The 8,941-nt window shown below is 39.4% G+C and overlaps 1 non-coding gene across 1 annotated transcript; it reads right to left on the reverse strand.

Moving 5' to 3' along the window:
- Nucleotides 1-270: 270 nt before the first annotated feature.
- On the reverse strand, nucleotides 271-377 carry LOC128281507 (small nucleolar RNA R71). Its single transcript, XR_008271727.1, has one exon. It is a non-coding gene; the product is annotated as a small nucleolar RNA R71 (small nucleolar RNA).
- Nucleotides 378-8,941: the final 8,564 nt, after the last annotated feature.

The raw sequence follows: 8,941 nt of genomic DNA on the forward strand, positions 1-8,941 counted from the left end.
AATACTATTCAAATGATACAGTAATTTGTTCAGTTTGATGGTTTGTAGGATGAGGATCCCAATGCTCATTTAGCCAACTTTTTAGAACTATGCGATACATTTAAAATCAATGGCATTTCTATTGATGCCATTCATCTTCGGTTGTTTCCCTTTTCATTGAGCAACAAAGTTAAACAGTGGTTGAAATCGTTACCACAAGGGTCGATTACTACTTGGGAACAAATGACCGAAAAATTTTTACTAAAATATTTTCCGCCAACTAAAATGGCTAAATTACGTAATGATATCTCTTCTTTTGTACAAATGAATTTAGAAACACTCTACGATGCATGAGAGAGGTACAATGACCTTTTGAGAGGATGTGCTCACCATGGGTTACGGCTTTGGCTCCATGTACAAACATGCCACAATGGTCTGAATCCTTCTACTCGACAAATGGTTGACGCAACTACTGTCGGAACCATCAACAATAAAACACCGGAAGATGCCTATGAGTTTATAGAGGAGATGTCACTGAATAACTATCTGTCGGAAGTCATGAGGACAAAGCCAACAAAAAAGGCCGGCGTTTATAACGTCGATTCGGTTACCATGCTCTCTAATCAGGTAGAACTCTTAAAAAACAGATTGATGGTTTTCTTAATTCTTCACAGGTTCACCTAGTAATGCAGTGCGAAGCAAGTAGCAGTGGAACAAACGATTCGGAATACCAACCTTATGGACACAACATGGATAACGAGCAATTGAACTACATGGGTAATAATTCTCGACCTCAAAAACAATCCATATAGTAACACTTATAATGCAGGTTGGGGGAACCACCCCAATCTCATGGGGCGGTCAAGGAAATCAAAGACCACAACATCCTCCAGGCTACCAACAACCACCCTACCAACAAGAGAAGAAGCCAAATCTTGAAGCGATGCTCTCCAGTTCATATCGGTGTCGAAAACTCGTTTTCAGAACACTGAGACAGCACTTAAAAATCAACAAGCATCGATCTAAGGCCTCAAAACTCAAATAGGCCAGCTTTCCAAACTGATCTCCGAACGACCACAAGGTAGTTTGCCAAGTAATATCGAACCTAACCCAAGGGAACAACTCAACGCAATTAATATTCAAGATGACGAAGGAGTCGTTGAGCCTGAACCAGAATCGAGGCACGAAACTGTGGTAAGCAAAGGTCAAGGTGAGGTAGATTATAATAAAAATAAACTAGTGACTATCGAATATAAACCTCGTGTGCCATACCCCAAAGCGACAAGGAAAGACTGCTCGATGAACAATTTGGTAAGTTCCTTAAACTCTTGAAAAAATTACATATTAACTTACCGTTTATTGAAGCTCTATCGCATATGCCAAACGTAATGAAAATTTTAAAGGAGCTTTTAGCAAATAAGCGAAAGTTGGACGAGGCATCACATGTGGAGCTAAACGCAGTTTGCTCGGCCATTCTCCAAAATAAATTACCCAACAAAGTAAAAGACCCAGAGAGCTTTACTGTTCCTTGCTTAATTGGTAGTTTAGATGTTAATTATGCATTGGCTGATCTAGGGGCTAGTATCAACGTCATGCCTTACAAAATGTTTAAGCAACTAGGTCTCGGGAAACCCAAATAGACTAGGATGAGCATTCAATTAGCAGATAAAACTATAAGATTCCCTAGAGGTATTATTGAAGATGTGCTAGTTAAAATCGATAAATTTATATTTCTCATTGATTTTATTGTTCTAGACATAGAAGAGGATAGCAACACTCCCTTAATTCTAGGAAAGCCCTTTTTAGCAATTGCTAAAACCATCATTGATGTTGGCATGGGTGAACTTACACTCCGAGTGGGAGATGAAACAATCACCCTTTAAGCTCACAATTCTGGCAACATATCAGGAATTGAAGGTGATCATTTAAATCATTCTACTAAAACTAACCACATGGTACAACCCACTTTGCAGGAGATAAGTCTAAAGGAAGTACACGAGTCATTCTCAAGTAAATGACCTATTCATGAAGATCGAAGACTACAAATCGAGGAACTCGATAAATGGCGAACGTAAAAACCAAGAATACCCGACAAACTGAAACTACACCAAAACAAGCTCAATACCTCTCAAAATCAACTTAAGGTTGGTGATAATGTCGTATTAGATCCCATAGATCCCCACATTGTCACTACCACACTGAATGAGGAAATCCCTCTTACGGTACTCAGTATTTTTCCATACGGTACGGTGGAGGTGAGTCACCCCAAGTTCGACACTTTTAAGGTAAACAACACCTGATTAAAACCTTATTTTGATGAGATTAATAGTAGGAATGAGGAGTATAAACTCCTCGAACCACCATGATCATACAACGGAGAGGTAAGTAGGGCTTAGACTATAAATAAGCGCTTCTTGGGAGGCAACCCGAGCATTAAAAATATTAATTTCTTTAAATTTTGGTATTTAACTCCTAACTTACTAATAGAAATCTTGAATACAGGTGTTTCTATAGAGACACGGCCAAGCATACGAGCGTGCTTAAGGCCGTGTGAAAACAGGGCAAGGATTTCCCCAACACGGGCTACAATAAAATGCTACGGCCGTGTGATATGGCCGTGGTCGAGCTTGCCAAAACAACACGGGTGTGTGACACTCCCATGTTGAAGAACCATGGTCGAGCCAGCCAAAATAGCACGGGCGTGCGACACGCCTGTGTCTAACACCCGTGGTCGAACCTACCCAATTAACACGGGCGTGGCGCTTGAACACATGGGCGTGGGAGAAGCGAATGAAGCTAGACATGGCCGTGCGACACGGCTGTATGAACCTACATGCCTGAGGAACACAGACGTGTACTAAATGTCAGACGCGCCCAAATTTGAAATTCGCGAATCACACGGGCTGAAATTAGGGGACACGGGCGTGTGCCCTGGCCATGTGCCCCAAAATCTATAAATAGGCTATACTATTCATTGTCTTCCCTACTCAAAAACCCTAACCCTAGCTGCTGCAAGTCCACACAGCCTCCTTGCCATGCCCGTACGCCACTTCTCACTCCATTTTTGACGCTCAATCTCTCTCCCTTAGCGTTTGTTCACTCTTTTCACCTCTATTCTACTTATTTTTAGTGCTTATTCTTAAAATAATTGTTATTTTTATCATACTATGTTCATTTTGTTCATTATTTCCTACATTATTAGATTATTTATCATGCATTTTATGTTAATGTAGGTTGTTAGGAAAGCTTCATTCCTTTGTCATTCACATGCCATTATTATGCCCATCCTCATGCTCTTACAATTTTATGAAATTATGCTATCAAAAAGAATTTTATTGGTTGAGTTTGGTTCATATTTTGGCTGAAATTGGTAGTTTAAATTCATGGATTTCCAAATTCATGTATTTACTATTATTCTTCTTTGCAAATTATAGGTATACGATGTCATCTTCACGAGGAAAGAAATCCGCTGTCCCCGCTTCAAAGAAAAAGAAGGGAGCGTCATCTTCCTCGGGTTATACGCAAAAATTCGTCACCCTTTCCTCCAATTCCCTAACGGGCCCTAAGAAGAACTGTTTCAAATACTACGGGCCTGACCTTTAGCAGCAGGCCACTGCATCAACTGGGCTACTGTCAAACAAGTTCAGATGGCTGACACGATACGGGCTCTCCTAACCACTGACCCTTGGGAACTATTATTCTAGATTATCGAGCAGACATACCTCGAGCTCACGATGGAACTATGCTCAACGTTCCATCTTTAGACCATAATGACAAGGTACGATAATCCTGGCACGATTCAATTTCACCTAAACGGATTAATCCACCAGCTAAGGGTCCCAGAGTTTGGTGTTGCACTAGGCTTATATAGGGAGGAGTTCAGGGAGGAGAATGAACTACATGCTCTCAGTCACCACATACATTTCTCTCCCTCGAATTGCTGGCACACTTTGGCCCCTAGCACGGCCTCGTACAATCCTAGCCGCTCGAAGGCATCAGTTCTCCCACCATCCCTGAGGTACTTACATGCTATTATAGCTTACACAATTACAGGGAGGTGAGAGAGCACTGGCGTCGTCAACACCCACGACGTCTACTTTTTACGGTGCATGTTGCAAGGGCAAGTCATCGACCTTGCCTATTTCATTGCCCTTGCGATTCAGCACCAGACGGAGCATCATCGGAAGGGGGTCATCTCCATTGGCCCCTACGTGACTAGGCTGGCGCGACACTTAGGGCTCCTCAACACCGCGGCCCAAAAATCATCCCTTACCCTCATCGACCAAATGTCTCCACAAGGCATCTCGAGCATGCTTAGCATGAGGATGATCGAGAGGCGACGAGTAACCTACCCTCCCCAGTATCGTGTTGCCCAATCTACCGAGGAGGAGCCCTACGAGGACATTCCTGATGATGTCCCCCCACAGCACGAGGACCCACTGACTTAGCCACCACCACCCTTTCGTCCAGTTCATGCGGCGGCTTCATATGCTAACATCTCTAAGCGCCTCACCCTATTTGAGCAGTAGTGTTTTCAACGATTTGATAACATTGATGCTACTCTACAGCAGATTTGTTAACACCTCCATATCTCATCGCCAGTCCCACCTCACGAACCATCCAGCGATGAAGATGTTTAGAAATATTTATTTCTTATTTTATGTTTTTAATTTTTATTGAAACTACTTTTTATTTTTTAGAAATTTTACTTTTAATTATTAAATTTAGTTATTTCTTTTCAAGTAATTATTCTTCCTAATATCCCCTAAAAAGTTCCTGATTTTTTCACAGTTATATAGTTCTCTTAAGCTCATCATCACATAGGAACTAAAACTCCACTAGGAAAGGTTCTCCACGACTGCCATGTCCTGCTCGACCACGACCATAGCTACCACTAGATATAATATTCTATTGGCGCAGGACTTATGGACTAATGAACCTCTACGACCGCTAGAGCATCCTCCTCCACTCTCGAACTGATTACTCTCCAGAACTCTAGTTCGAGGAATTCATCATACAGGAAGTTTCACTTCTCTACCTATCTTGTTTTTATTTTATCATACCTATCTTTGTACATTGAGGGAAATGTACATCTTAAGTGTGGGGGGAGGTATTTATTTCATTATCAGAAAAATCCCTGAATAATCACCTTGTTCTCTTGAAAAGCTCTCATATCATATTTAAGATAAATTTTAATTGATTTATGATTTTGATTAATTTATCTTGAATTAAAACATAGGGATTTATGCATTGATTGTTTAAACATTAAAACATTAGAGAATCAAGCATGATAAGTTGATTTTTATGAATTTAAAATTATAGGTTGTTTCCTCAAGTCTAGGTATTACTTTGAATTGGAATTCACGAGTCTAAACATCAAAAAGCCATAATTTTTGTGAGATTTTTGAGCCTTTTGAGCATCTATTAATTATTTCATGCTCACTTTTATTATTGCTTTGATTGCTTCAGTATTGAACTGTTATTCTAGAACTTGCTTGATTATGCATGTTAGGACCACACCATTTGATTTCATATGTCAAACTGATTAAGGCACTTAGGATTAACCAACTCATGCCATGAAAAGCCTACCTTTACAATTAACCCCTAGTAAACTCCCTTGAGCCTAACAAGCCATTTCTTCTATTACCCTTAATATTAACCTTTAACCCATTATTGTTGAAATCCCTTAAATTAATCCCTATTTGTGTCGAGAATTGAGTTGAATGGATTGCTTAGCTATGTTTTTTTTAATAGTTAGTCTATATTATTTAACTTGTTCTTAAAAAAAAATGTATACATATCTGTAATTTCATATTTTGAGAAGAAGCTCTATTGTACGCAAGTGAAGATTAACTCTTTTTCTAGTTAGGCAATTTTTCAATTCAATCTCAATTCTAACCCTTTCTTTCAGCTTGTGACCACACCCCCTAACCAAGCCTCACTACAACCTTCGAAACACCTTTTGATTGACGTATCATCTTAAATTATAGTGGTGGAGATTTGATTTTCATGCAAGCCTATGTTAATGACTTTTCATTATTGACTATTGAGTGCTTCATTTATTGTCCTTAAACACCTCGAGTGATTTGAGTGAATCTGTAATACCCCAAACCCGGCCCAGACATTATGGCCAAGTCTGGTGTGTCACATTGAAGTGTTTTTCGAAAACCATGTTTTCATTGAAAACCCTTCTTGATGTTTAGAAACTTTTACCGTTTAAACTTGTAAACCTTTGTAGTGGCAGAAACATGTTATTTTAAAAATAGTTAAGTATCGAAAAATCAAACCTTCTTTGTTATGGCTTAAAGTGAATGGATACTACGCAGTAGGTAGGATTCAAGAAAAGAGGAGGTGAGTCAATTAGACTGCTTAAGTTTTTAGCTCTTCTATGATCCAATCCTAGACATGCACACATCTATTGCCACACTTTAAGCTTATTACTTGTCCACGAACAACAAATTAAGTTTAAGCCTATTTAAAATATTTATTTCCTTTGAAAACATTTATGTTGTGGAAGCTTTGCTCGGTTATCGTGATATTTTGAAAATAAGTAACTTTTATAAAATGTGCCCTAGAGCTAACCAATTTTAAGGAATCAATTTAAGTGATGTGAATCTCAAGTTGAAAACGATTTAAGTAATTTAAAAATCCAAAATAAAAAAAATAGAGCGGCCTTATTACAACTTTAACCAAAATAGAAAATATCAAAAATAAATGCGAAATTTAAAAGGAAGCTAATTGAAACTTATTTAAAAACCAGAAATTTAATCTTCGTGGCTGCTCTGAATCCCGCCCAGCTCCAAGTCCACCAATTAGGGCTCACTTGCAAGGATGGAAGAGAAAGGGGGGTAAGTTTGGAAAACTCAATGTGTATGGAAAACCCATCCAAAGCCCAAGTCAGTTCAAGCCCATTGGGCCTAAGCCCTATTCAGATAACGGTAGTGCAGGTCAAGCCCTTTTAGAATCTGATGGCTGGGTCTTAGCCTCTTTTCAGATAACAGTATGGCCCGTAGGCCCATCTCAGAATAGAACAGACATATTTGTGTATGCAAGCCCAACCCAGCCTATAACCAACCGCTACACTCCACTCATACCAACCCTACACTCCATGTGGGGAATAGCTCAACCCACCCAGCCTTGCACTCCACATTGCGAGATTCTTTCGAGATATCGATAAGTTGAGGCAAAGCCTTCAGTACGTGGTCAAGCCACTTTCAGTACTTCCTCCATCAATAACCTAGTCTCATGCATCAGATAATAATAACATGGCATGCAGTAAATAGTAACAGTCAAACATGCATTCAGGTCAACCTTAGCCCTAGGGGTATATCAGTAATTTTGCTGCTAGGGGTAAATTTGTAAATTTTCCACCTATAAAGGTATTTCAGTAATTTTATCAGTTTTAAGGGTTCTCATGAATGTTACGGTTCTTACTAGCCCATTTGTCATTGCAATAATTTATTTGTCTTAATTTCACAATTTTAGCCATTGGGCCCTAAAATCCCTAATGGGCCCTACAGTGTCCACTAGCAATTTAAGCCCATTTAATTCAAGTTTTATGACCAGTTTATCGGTTTAACCAGTTTCGATTCTACAGTCTAATAGAACATACTTATTGCCTATTTTTTTATTATTTTACACGTATGGGCCCGTAAGCCCATTGGGCCCAATTTTAGCCTATAGAGGCCCAATTACCGTAGTGCACGAAATTTCACACACAACTAACTTACCACTTTGCAATTTCAAATCTAATGATTTCTAAATGTCTTGTGAGCACTCGCACACTCACAAGCCCACGCAATGTCAGAATTTTGGCATTTCGGCTTTTGCCGAATTGAATTATGAGAGGGTGTTCGATACACACCTGTTTCATGACGACTGCTATTGAGATCCCTTACGATGTCCTACAATTGATTACCACAATTCTTAGATTGCTACCCACAACAACCAATCCCAATATTCAGCAACCCATATTCGAACCATGCCCCTAAAGCCTTTAGAATCTTACCTTTTTGCTGAAAACCGATGATTAGATCTAAGTCTAGTTGTTCCAAAGATCCAAGCCTTCGATCAAACCTCTAGAAGACACTAATCACCAAAAGAAATTGCCGGTTAAAGACCCTTAAAGCCCTATGCCCAAATCGACAGCCTCCTTAGATTTTAGGGACTTCGGCTTTTCTAAATTGTAAAATAAGACTAGATCTGAGGTGATGAGCACTTACCACTTATTCCTCTTTGATTTCTACGCAGATCTGATACAGATCTATCCTCTAAACAATAGTAGAACTCGAATCCAAGAGATCTAAAGTTTCAGGTATAAGTCCTTAAATCCAGGGTATTTCGGCTTTTTAAGTGATGAAGAAGATGACGATTTGAGGCTATAACTTTGAAGTAATGTTACCGAAAGATACTAAGGGTTTAGAAAAGATGAAAGTTGATCAAAAAGAACAAAAATAACTGAAGGATTTTGGCTTGGAGAAATTGGCACAAGAAGTGAGTTTTCGAGATTTCGGCTTTTATGGCAATCGGCTATGGAGGTTTTGTGGTGGATGGGATCGACAGAGGAGGTGAGTAAGGTGATTAGAAGGTTTTAGCTAGAAGAAAAAGTAAAAAAGAAGAAAGAAAATGGAGGAAAAAGAGAGGAAGAAGAAATCGACACCAAGGAGAAGGAATTTATGCGTTTTAAACTTTTATGAGAACTCGAAAAGGATGAATGGCGTTGAAAGCTTTCGGTGGCTAACCCTAATTCTCCAAGACAGAAAAAGAAAAGAACCTAACCCTAATATCAACTGAAACAATCGGCCCAACCTCCCTAAGGCCCTTGCCAAAATTCACTTAAGTGATCACATGCCCGACACATGCCTATAATTAAAAAGTAACAATATACCTACCTTGCAACTTGAACCCTGGACCTTTAATTCCTTCCCAGACGCCATTTTTTTAAGGAACTTGGTGGCGCCAC

Source organism: Gossypium arboreum, chromosome 1 (genome assembly GCF_025698485.1).
Source record: "Gossypium arboreum isolate Shixiya-1 chromosome 1, ASM2569848v2, whole genome shotgun sequence".
Lineage (NCBI taxonomy): Eukaryota > Viridiplantae > Streptophyta > Magnoliopsida > Malvales > Malvaceae > Gossypium > Gossypium arboreum.